This window comes from Macaca fascicularis, chromosome X (assembly GCF_037993035.2).
Source record: "Macaca fascicularis isolate 582-1 chromosome X, T2T-MFA8v1.1".
NCBI classification, from domain to species: domain Eukaryota; kingdom Metazoa; phylum Chordata; class Mammalia; order Primates; family Cercopithecidae; genus Macaca; species Macaca fascicularis.
Genome location: NC_088395.1, coordinates 107,592,217 through 107,604,376, shown reverse-complemented (window position 1 = coordinate 107,604,376; position 12,160 = coordinate 107,592,217).

Sequence of the window (12,160 nt, the reverse complement as noted above, 5' to 3'; positions counted from 1 at the left end):
TGTAATCCCAGCTACTCAGGAGGCTGAGGCAGGGGAATCACTTGAACCCAGGAGGGGGAGGTTGTAGTGAGCCGAGATTGTGCCATTGCACTCTAGCCTGGGAGACAAGAGCAAAACTCCACTCAAACAAAACAAAACAAAACAAAACAAAACACACAAAGACACAGAAACATACAGTTGAGGAAAAAAGGTTAAAAAGTTATAGAAAATTCTGTGTAATAGTATTAATGTAAAGTATAAAAACATAAAACAATATCCTATTATGTTATAGGTTATATTATTTGTGGTACATGCATATATAGTAAAAGGAAAGTTAAGAAAAATATTTATGTTTCTAGTACATGCATAGATTTAGTGTTTATGGTATATGCATAGAGAGTAAAAGGAAAAGAGCTCTTACTAAATACATACACACACACACACACACACACACACACACACACAGAGTCAGTTAGTTGCATAACTAGGATGAGAAGCCAGTTTTGCTTATTCTTCCTTAGCCTAAGTAATAGAGGCTTCAAAATCTAAATGGTCTGCATGGTCATTAACTTGGCTTCTTGTCTCCTGTAGCTAGGCTTTGTATAGCTCAGAACATGTTATGGGAGCCTGGTGAGTTTTGGGGGAGTGGAGTTAGTATCTCTTTTACATGAAGGCAGGGGGCAAGGTTGCTATAAACTTTTTTTTTTTTCCACATTCTCAACCCCTGTCTACTGGCCAGGAATGCTGAATTTGACCTGATTAAGGGTATCAGTAAACAAGGTAATGTGAAACACTAGTAAGCTGGTGACTGTTCCAGCCTAAAGCTGAACTCCTCTAGCACTTCTCAGTCGTGTTTGACTAGCTCTGGCAGAAGCTGCTGGACACAGAGGCAAACCCAGAGAACCAAAAAGCTATAAATGGCCTCCAGTGTGATTAAAATGGACTATTGGCATGGTAGTTGGATCAAAATTCTAACTTCTGAGCAACATAGGTTTTCATGTACAGGGTCTACAGGGTATAGGATAAAACAAAATTCTGGAAAATGAAAGGCAGTATATGGCCCCTGCTGTCCCGGATCGACTGTGGTTACTTTTTTGTCAGTTATCTAATAATTGCCTTTAAATTCCCCAGGCTGTTAAGACCTCAAAAATCTACCAGAGGGGTATGTGAGATAGAGTAAGAAAGAGAGTTTTAGAAGGGCAGACAAAAAGGGGAAAATAAAAGAGGAGACTCTCTTGAATGGATTGTTTCTGTTCTTTGATGATCTGACCTGCTTTTTTTTATGCATTTGATCTAGTAATGACTCATGAGGAGAGCCTCGGAAGATGTTTGGGTTCTAGTCCTAATACCTCTATTGCAGTGACCTTGAGCAGATCAATTAACCTCTTTGAACTTCATATACCTCATCTGTAAAATGGAGATAATAATAGTATTTACCTAATATGGTTGTTAAGGTATGTAAAGTGCTTGGCATGGTGCCTGGCACAAGGTAAGTAAATAATTAATAAATTAGTGATGATCTTTCTTCTTGTTGTTGTTACAGTATCAGAGAAGCAAAAGAGGAGAGCATTTTGAGCAGGAGAGGGAAGTCTGGTCTACAGAATGCCAAATGCAGCAGAGACGTCCAGAAGGATGAGAATTGAGAGAAGGCAAGGGTTCTGAGGCTTGATTAGAAATGCTGAGTGATAGGCCGGGTGCAGTGACTAATGCCTGCAGCCCAGCACTTTGGGAGGCCGAGGCGGGTAGATCACCTGAGGTCAGGAGTTCAAGAACAGCCTGGCCAACATAGTGAAACCCCATCTCTACTAAAAATACAAAAATTTGCCGGGCATGGTGGCATGTGCCTGTAATCCCAGCTACTCGGGAGGCTGAGGCAGGAGAATCGCTTGAACCCAGGAGGCGGAGGTTGCAGTGAGCCAAGACCACATCTCAAAAAAAAAAAAAAGAAAGAAAGAAAAGAAATGATGAATGATATTTACATTTGAAACATATCTTCTGAGCTCCTTATTTTTTACTGGAAATGGGAATCAGAGTTTAAAAAGAAATCCCATCACTTTTTGTTCTCAGGATACATATTTAGTTAAGTTCACAGGAAGCAATGTTTATTGGGAGAATATGTAAGAAGGTAGCTGCAGCTGTAACAGCCACAACAGACTCTTTATGCTTGTCCATTAAAACTTTCTGTGATGTGGACATCTTCTATATCTGTGCTATCCATACACGTGTGGCTATTGAGCACTTGAAATATGCTAGTGCTCTAGTGTGACTGAGGAAATGAAATTTTAATTTTTTTTTTTTTTTTTTTTTTGAGACAGAGTCTGGCTCTGTCGCCCAGGCTGGAGTGCAATGGCGCAATCTTGGCTCACTGCAACCTCTGCCTCCTGGGTTCAAGCAATTCTCCTGCCTCAGCCTCCCAAGTAGCTGGGATTATAGGCGTGCACCACCCTGCCCAGCTAATTTTTGTATTTTTAGTAGAGATGGGGTTTCACTATATGTTGGCCAGGCTGGTCTCGAACTCTTGACCTCAGGTGATCACCCGCCTTGGCTTCCCAAAGTGTTAGGATTACAGGCGTGAGCCACCACACCAGGCCTGAAATTTTAATTTTATTTAATCTTAATTAGCTTAAGTTTAAACAGCCATATGTAGCTTGTGGCTACCCTAATGGATAGCTCTAGCTGCCCTGAAAAAACCATCATTGTTATTAGGAGAGCAAGGCATATACTCATGAGACCAGTTAAATACCAAAATAATTAGGGTCAGACAGTAGAGACTTAATTATTCAGAAAACAAATGATATCCACTGGGCCGGAAAATTTAAAGAGAGTCTTATAAAGTAAGTGAAACTTGGGCTTAAGCTGGAGGGATGTACAGTGGCTAGGAGGAAAGAAGGCAAGAGGTTGTTCTGATGGGTTGGAGGGTATGGGCAAATGTTTGCAGTTAAAAAATATCTCCTACATGAGAAGTTTGAGGACAATGACTATTCTAAAATAGAGCACTCATATTGGGAGTTAGTCGTGTTTGGGCCAGGTCATGGACAGTCTTGAATGCTAGCACACAGAGTTTGGGCTGTCTACATAGGCCGATGTTTTTCCAGGCTTGCTTAAAACATAGATTCTCAGTCCCCACCTTGACCTACTACATCAAATTTTCTGGGTTGGAGCCTAAGAAATCAGTATTTTGAGCAAGCTCCCCAGATGTTGATGATGCACATTCAAGTTTGAGATCTATTAGATAAACAGAAAGGAGCCCATGGGAGCTTTTGATGAAGAGAGTCTTATTAAGTAAGTGAAGGGAGTGATGTGATAATAGTGGTATCTTAGGAAGCTCAATAGGGTGGGACAGTGTAGGATGTAGAATCTAGAGTAAGGAAACCAGTTAGGTGACTGTTAAAGTAGTTCAGATATGAACTTCACAAATTCAGATTTTCTTTCTGGCTGGTACCCCTGGAATTGTCAAACTGACTCCCTAAAATTTCCCTGCAGGCCATATTTTAATTTTCAACACAATTTGTTTGCTGTTTTAAATGACTAGGGCCCAGGGCCCAAAGCCTGACTTCCTTGGTTCAAATCCAAGCTCTACTACTTAAGTGACTTTAGCTTAGACAAGTTTTCATAACTTTTCTGTGTTTCAACTTCCTTTTCTATAAACTGGAGATGATTATAGCTCCTATCTCATAAGGGCATTGCAGGTGTTAAATTAGATCATAAAGGGCTCACAACAGTACTTGGCACATAGTAAGCACTCAATAAATGTTGGTATTAATATTATTTAAACTAAAGAGCCCTTTAGTTCATTACAGTTTGTATAATAGTTAAAACCAGTCAATTACCTTTCACACACACAAAAACATGTTAAATGTGTCCATTTGGTATGTTAAAACTGAGTTCTAGACTTTTTGCTGAATGAGTTGTATTTCAAAGCATAATGCTTCAGTTAATTTTATATATGATTATCCTTCATAAAATAAGTCTAAACAGGATGAATTGTTTTTCCCACTAATTGTGTTAATCTGTGATTAGTGCTTGGCTATGAATGATATATCTTTTTAAACTTTGTCCTTTTTACATTGCTACTAGCTTTCAGTGGATGCTATTTGTCATATTTATTTCTGAAGAAAAGAACAGACACTCTTTTGCTCTTCAGGGGGACTGATAGTGGAAATAAAATTTGATTTGTTATCTGGGCATGTGGCCTGGTGTCAGCTGATCCCGTGACTTACCCTGGAGGTGCGGCAACAGGTTTCTGAAGGAGTGAGAAAGTCTTTTCAGGTGCCTTACTTGGAAATATGTGAACTTCTGGTTGCTGCTTCACTCTTCTTCCAGGCCTCACTGACAGAGGCTTCCAGCCTCTCCAGTTTCCTTTGTATTGTCAGCTGCCTGAAGCAACTCTCAAGATGCACCTGCAAGTCAAGGGCGGGGAGGGAAGGAAACAGCTAAGACCCATGATAGCTATCTACACACTTCTGAGCCAGGCTGAGCCAACACGTTGCCTCAAAATCTTCTTTCTGCTTTCAGAAACAAAGTCACTCCTAACTTTGATCTCTTAAGTTCTGTTAGATAGTTGAAAAAGAGAGGTCTATGACACAGTTGGTTAAGATTCTTATTTTAATATTTTGACAAGATTAATACATATATTCCCTGCCATCTCCCTACTTGTCCATTTCTCTTCCCTGGAGGCAATCAGTGACCAGTTTCTTGTGTATCCTTTCAGAGATCTTCTGTACATGTATGTATATGTATAACCTGATATTTTTTTCTTTATATCCTTAAGTTTTATACAAATAGTAGCATACCATAAATGATATCCTGCACCTTGCTTTTTTCCTTTAATACATACTGGAGACCATTTCATATCAGCATATACAGAGCTTCTTTATGGCTGTAGGGCAGCACTGTGTGGAATCTAAGTATTTCATAATTACTGCAGATGTACCAGAATGTGTTTTAGCAGTTCTTTATTGATGGGTATTTGCATTGCATCTCAACTTTGGTGATTATCAACATGAGTATACATATTTCACATGTGAGAGTATATCTTTACGAGAAATTGGTTAGGACACTTTGGCGATTGACCTGTTCAAGTGGCTGTACAACCACAGTGCTGTGTGTAGAATCAATTTGCCATGCTTAAATAGGGAGTCACAGGATGTTAGAACTAGAAGAGATCTTAGAGATTCCAGAGAAACCCAAGATTACATGAAGAGTTAAAGGCAGATTCAAGACTAAATCCCACAGTTTGTTTTTTTTTTCTTTTTGAGACAGAGTCTTGCTCTGTTGCCCAGGTTGGAGTGCAGTGGCATGATCTCAGCTCACTGCAACCTCTGCCTCCTGGGTTCAAGCGATTCTCCTGCCTCGGCCTCCTGAGTAACTGGGATTGCAGGAGCATGCCACCACGCCCAGCTAATTTTTACATTTTTAGTAGAGACAGGATTTCACCATGTTAGCCAGGCTGGTCTCAACTCCTGACCTCAGGTGATCCGCCCGCCTCAGCCTCCCAAAGTGCTGGGATTACAGGCATGAGCCACCGCGCCCGGCCAATCCCACAGTGTTTTACTCCAGTCCATAATGTAGCTCTTTGTATTATACCACACTGCTGTTTGTGAGAGAGATGGGGCATGGCCTGATTTCTGTCCCAACAAGCAGGACTGTGCATTTTCCGGCCCACTGCAATGTCACTTTCTGGTCTACCTGATTTCTCTTTCTAGGGTCTGACTCTGTCAGCCTGACTTTCCCTACTTTCTCTGCTGCTCTAGACACTACTAATAACTGCTCTAATAATAACTACTTTTTTCTTTTAAAATTAAAACCAAAGTCCTTTATGGTTTCGAGATCCTTTCTTTAGTAGTAAAGGCAAATCAGTGAGGCAGGAGTGCTAGGGAGGTGATGTGGTAATGGCCCAGATTCATGATCTTTCCCATTGCTTTCTACTCTTAACTCATCCATTGAGTCATCATGATGTAGTCTAGGGAGAATCCTTTTCTCCTCTTGGCACTGCTGGAGTATCTCCTCTTCTTGACCATAAGATTGAGCACCTTAAGGTCCAACAAGTGCTTAATGTACCCAATAAGGAAGAATATGAAAATGTGTGCACATAGTTTCATTATTACTGAATTATATTAGGGAAGTAATATTCTTTGTTTGCAGCCCAAGGAAATCCAGAGCCTTGGTGTCATAGACAGATCCTTGTGTGCGAATGACTCTGAAGTTAAGCTTAACTCTGGCCCATGCCACAGAGGTGTAAACTGCTACAAACCTTTTTGAAATCAATACTAGGATGATGGATGAAACTGTACTAGGAATAGACTGTAGAGCTATCCCTAGGACAGTTTTTCTCGAAGTATAGTCAGTTCTCTGACCACCTGCATTGTTCAAAAGTTGGCACCCTGGAGTCTGCAAGTAGCCCTTCTCTGCCCTCCAGTGATTCTTATATGAATTGAACTATGAAAACTACTGCCTAAGGAATGGTAAACTGGGGAGATGGTGATGAGTCTTTCAATTTGAAGCAGCTTATAAAATTAGTGATAAGAGGTGACTAGCAACTCCAGGTTGTGTACAGTTAATGTCATTTGGGGAGATGTAAATACTATGTTAGGTGGCTGGGCGCGGTGGCTTATGCCTGTAATCCCAGAACTTTGGGAGGCCAAGGCTGGTGGATCATTTGAGGTCAGGAGTTCGAGACCAGCCTGGCCAACATGGTGAAACCCCGTCTCTACTAAAAATATGAAAATTAGCTGGACATGGTGACACGTGCCCGTAATCCCAGCTGCTCAGGAGGCTGAGGCAGAGAATCGCTTGACCCTGGAAGGCAGAGGCTGCGGTGAGCAGAGATCTCGCCACTGCACTCCATTCTGGGCAAGAGAGTGAGACCCTGTCTCAAAAAAAAAAAAAAAAAAAAAAAGGAAAAGGCTGTGTTAGGTGCCCCATGTGCTCCCACAGACCCTGTGCTTCTGTTACAACCTGACATGGTTTGGCTCTTTGTCTCCACCCAAATCTTATCTTGAATTGTAATTTCCACGTGTTGGGGGGGGGGCAGGGGAACCAGGTGAGAGGGGATTGGATCATGGGGGTGTTCATGGGGGTGTTCTTGTGATAGTGAGTTCCCCATGCTGTTCTTGTGATCGTGAGTTCTCATGAGAGCTGATGGTTTTAAAGTGTGGCACTTCCTCATTCCTGCACTCACTCTTTCCTGCTGCCTCATGATGAAGGTGCCTGCTTCCCCTTCTGCCATGACTGTAAGTTTCCTGAGGCCTCCCCAGCCATGTGGAACTGTGAGTCGATTAAACCTCTTTCCTTTATAAATCACTCCATCTTGGGCCTTCCTTCCTTCCTTCCTTCTTTTTCTTTTTCTTTTTTTTTCTTTCTTTCTTTTTTTTTTTTTTTTTTTGAGACAGAGTCTCACACTGTTGCCCAGGCTGGAGTGCAGTGGCGTGATCTCGGTTCACTGCAGCCTCTGCCTCCTGGGTTCAACTGATTCTCCTGCCTCAGCCTCCCAAGTAGCTGGGACCACAGGTGCGTGCCACCATGCCTGGCTAATTTTTGTATTTTTAGTAGAGATGGGGTTTCACCATTTTGGCCAGGCTAGTCTCATACTCCTGGCCTCAAGTGATCCGCCCACCTCAGCCTCCCAAAGTGCTGGGATTACAGGTGTGAGCCACCATGCCTGGCCATGGGTATTTCTTTATAGCAGTGTGAGAATGAGCTAATACACAACCTTTATCATGCTGTATTGTGATTGAATGTTTTTGTCACTTTCCTGTATAATCCAGAGGGTTTTCAGTTGTGAGCAACAGAAATTGACTGGCTAATTTAGGCAGAAAACGTATATATTGAAAGCATATTGAATAGCTCACAAAATCACCAGCTGGACTGGAGAACTAGACTCAGGCCTATATAGCCAACATCACAGCTGCCACTGCTACTACCACCAAGAGGAGAAAGGGACTCTCCCTAGACTACATGATGACTCAATGGACAAGCTAAGAACAGAAAGCAACAGGAAAGATCATGAATCTTGGGCCATTACCAGATCACCTCCCTAGCACTAGTGAGTGCCTACCACCACCACTCTAACTGCCATCAGTGTTAGCTCAGATTCTCCAAGGAGCAGATACTAAGATGGAATTAGATATGCAAGAGATTGATTGGGGGAAATGCCCATGACAGAAAGGGCAAGAACTGGAAGAGGCTGGAAAAGCTGTCAGACTGCAATGTAAATCTGACCTTTATGGATAAGAGAAGGCAAGAAGAAGGTTGGGAAGGAAGAGTCTTGGCCTGAAGAGCAGTTCTAATAAAATTTGCCCTAGCTGACGGGAGTCCTGTAGCCAAAGCTGCCTATTGGAATAGTTCTGTCTTCCAGAAATGGATCTGACTTAGTATCACTGCTGTGCTCAGTCATTGGCTGGAAGCAATGTGGCCTCAAAGAAAAGCTGCAAATATTGGGGTGAATTTAGAACCTAGCAGCTAGGGCCAAGGTCATTTACATTCCCCATGCTAGGAGAACTGAAAGACACATTTTCATAGCTGTCTCGATCAGAGATTTTCCACTGCTTTGGGTCGCTGGCTCCCAGTCCAAGGGATGGATCTTTGGATTGGGTGAGCCAAGGTCATGTGCCTGTGTTCTGACTGCAAGGGGGACCTACTTCCCACCAAGATTCCTAAGCCCTCTCTCCCAAATACAGGGGTTCATATGCTGGACAGCAACCCCTACAAAGGACAAATGTCCACTATACTGTGTGACCTCCTTAAGAGCAGAGATCTTTGTCTTGCTGATTGCAATTACAAATATTTACAAATGAATGTTTATTGAAGTAACTGAGTGCCCCACAATGCTATATCTGACTAAGAAAAAAAGAAGAAAAGTGAAATAACTGAATGAATGTAACCAGCTGGTGTTCAAATGCCCTTACATACTCTCTCTCTCTCTGTTTCTCTCTGTCTCTCTCACACACACTCTCTCTCAGTCAATCAATTTAGCTCTCAGGGAAATGCAAACCAAATCCACTAGGATGACTATACTTAAAAAGACATATAAAAATTGTTGTCAAGTATGCGGAGAAATTGGAACCATCATACACTGCTGATGGAAATGTAAAATGGTGCAGCCACTTTAGAAGAGTCTGGCAACCCTCAAAACATAGTTACCATATGATCTAGCATTTTACTCCTAAGTATGTACCCAAGTGAACTGAAAACACATATTCATGCAAAAACTTGTATTCAAATCATCCACATAAGAGCCAAAAAGTGGAGACAATCCTGTTGTGGTTAATATTATGTGTCAACTTAGCTAGGCTATTGTGCCCAGTTGTTTGGTCACACACCAGTCTAGATATTGTAGTGAAGGTATTTTTCAGAGGGGATTAACAAAATCAATAGACAGATTACCCTCCATAATGTCAGTGAGCTTCATCCAATCAGTTGAAGGCAATAAGAGCAAAGGCCGAGGTCTCCTGAAGAAGAAGGAATTCTGCCTCCAGGCTGCAATATAGAAATTCTGCCTGCATTTCAAGCCTTTGGATCCAAGACTGCAACATCATCTCTTTTTTTTTTTTTTTTTTTTTTTTTTTTTTTTTTTTGAGACGAAGTCTCGCTCTGTCGCCCAGGCTGGAGTGCAGTGGCCGGATCTCATCTCACTGCAAGCTCTGCCTCCCGGGTTTACGCCATTCTCCTGCCTCAGCCTCCCGAGTAGCTGGGACTACAGGCGCCCGCCACCTCGCCTGGCTAGTTTTTTGTATTTTTTTTTAGTAGAGACAGGGTTTCTTCGTGTTAGCCAGGATGGTCTCAATCTCCTGACCTCGTGATCCGCCCATCTCGGCCTCCCAAAGTGCTGGGATTACAGGCTTGAGCCACCGCGCCCGGCCCAACACCATCTCTTTTCTGAATTTCCAGCTTGCCAGTCTGCCCCAAATTTCAGACCTGCCAGTCCCCCAAATTGCATATGCTAATTTCTTAAAATATATCTCCAGCTATCCCCTTGTGCCAATTGGTTCTGTTTCTCTGTGATAGATCCATACAGTGTAGTATTACCATAAAAAGAAATGAAGTACTGATACATGCCACAACATGGATGAACCTTGAAAACATCATACTAAGTGAAAGAAGCCAGATACAAAAGGTCATATGTGATCATATATGGTATGATTCCATCCAGAATAGACAAATCTATTGAGATGGAAAGTGGATTCATGGTTGCCTAGTGCTGCGGGGAGTGGGGAATGGGGACTGAGTGCTTAATGGGCATGGGTTTCTTGGGGTGATGAAATGTTCCGGCACTAGGTCATGGTAATGGCTGCAGACTTTGTACTAAAACTACTAAATTGTACACTTTAAATGGGTGAATTGTATGGCATATGAGTTATTTCTAAATAAAGGGTATTATTTTAAAAATAAATAATATCATTATATTCCCCTCTCTGACCCTTCTCTTCCACCAGGCAACGTAAATAGAGCTCGCCAGCTGCCTGACAACACCCAACATCCCAAATGCCATGCTGCATTATGTGGCAGCACTTCTTTCCCTTCAAGACTAATTTAGATGTCATTTCTAACCAGATTTGTTGAAGAAAAATGCTAGGGGTGAGGGCTGCAGGGAAGTTACTTCTGTTTTAACTCCAGGCCCAAATCACAGCTATGGATGATACTGATGAGGGAGTAGCTCAGAACTAACAGGCAAAGGTCTTTGTTCTCAGGGAGTTTATAGTGAAAAGACAAATAAGACCTAGATGATATGACTGATTTTGCATTCGTTTTTTTTTGTTTTTTGTTTTTTGTTTTTTGTTTTAGACGGAGTCTCAGTGTCACCCAGGCTGGAGTGCAATGGCACAGTCTCGGCTCACTGCAACCTCCACCTCCTGGGTTCAAGCGATTCTCATGCCTCAGCCTCCCGAGTTGCTGGGATTACAGATGTGTGCCACTACTCCTGGCTAATTTTTGTATTTTTAGTAGAAATGGGGTTTCACGATGTTGCCCAATCTGGTCTTAAACTCCTGACCTCAGGTGATCTACCCATCTCGGCCTCCTAAAGTGCTGGGATTAACAGGTGTGAACCACTGCACCTGGCTTTTTTTGTTTTCTTTCTTTTTTTATTTTGAGACAGAGTCGCTCTGTCGCCCAGGTTGGAGTGCAGTGGCACAATCACAACCCACTGCAGCTTCAACTTCCCGGGCTCAAGTGATCCTCCCCACTTCAGCCTCTAGAGTAGCTAGGACTACAGGTGTGTGTCACCATGCCCAGCTAATTTTGTTTTCATTTTTTTTGTAGAGACAGGGTCTCACTTTGTTGCTCAGGCTGGTCTCAAACTCCTGGGCTCAAGCAATCCTCCCACCTCGGCCTCCCAAAGCGCTGGGATTACAGACGTGAGCCACCATGCCTGGCCTCTAGATACCTTTTAAGCATTCTAACAGCCCAAACTGAGCATTCTGTAGAAGGAAGCCATCTTCCATTCTGGCTATTGATTCTCTGGGCCTTGCCCATCACCTCCCACCAATGAGTGTTCTGTGACTGGACTGTCAGTCACTTGCTGCAGATCTCTGTCCTTCCTCTCCTCTTTTCTCATGGATGCCACGCACCTCTAACAGATCAATTCCTTGGAGACTTTTGAGCAGTCTTCAGGCTGCAGAGGCTTGGAAAGCTCAACCCCATCCCTGAGCCTTACAGAGGGATTCTGAATGCTGATAAAGATGCCAAGAACTTTTAGACCACGTGGCTTTTAGATGCACTCTTTGTTCCCATTGAGTCAGTGGTTGGAAGTAGAGTAGTAAGGAGTCAGATCTTGATCTTCCCCTTTCCTGCAGAATTCTAGTGCTTCTCAGGAGGAGAAATTTATGCTTGAACACTACCTGGCATTCGGGGGCAGCCTAGGTGTCATCCCAGATGACTAGTCTGTGGGAGATCAGTGCTCTTAATGGGACAGGGGTTCCTAGAGCCTCAGCAGCCTTATGACTGCCAACATTTCCAGCATCTTTAGTCCCAAGAAGAGTAAAGAGCTTGAATCTAGAGATGGCCTGAGAGAGCAAGGAATGTTTGGATAGAAACGGCAAATTCTCACTTAGCTACTCCCAGCAAGGCAAAGGAACAGGGAAATAAGAGACCAGAGGATTTAGTGACCTAAAGCGCCAGAGAGTCCTAGGGCTGAAAATAGAGAAGTCGGTGGGTGAGGGGGATCAGATGACAGGAACTTTAC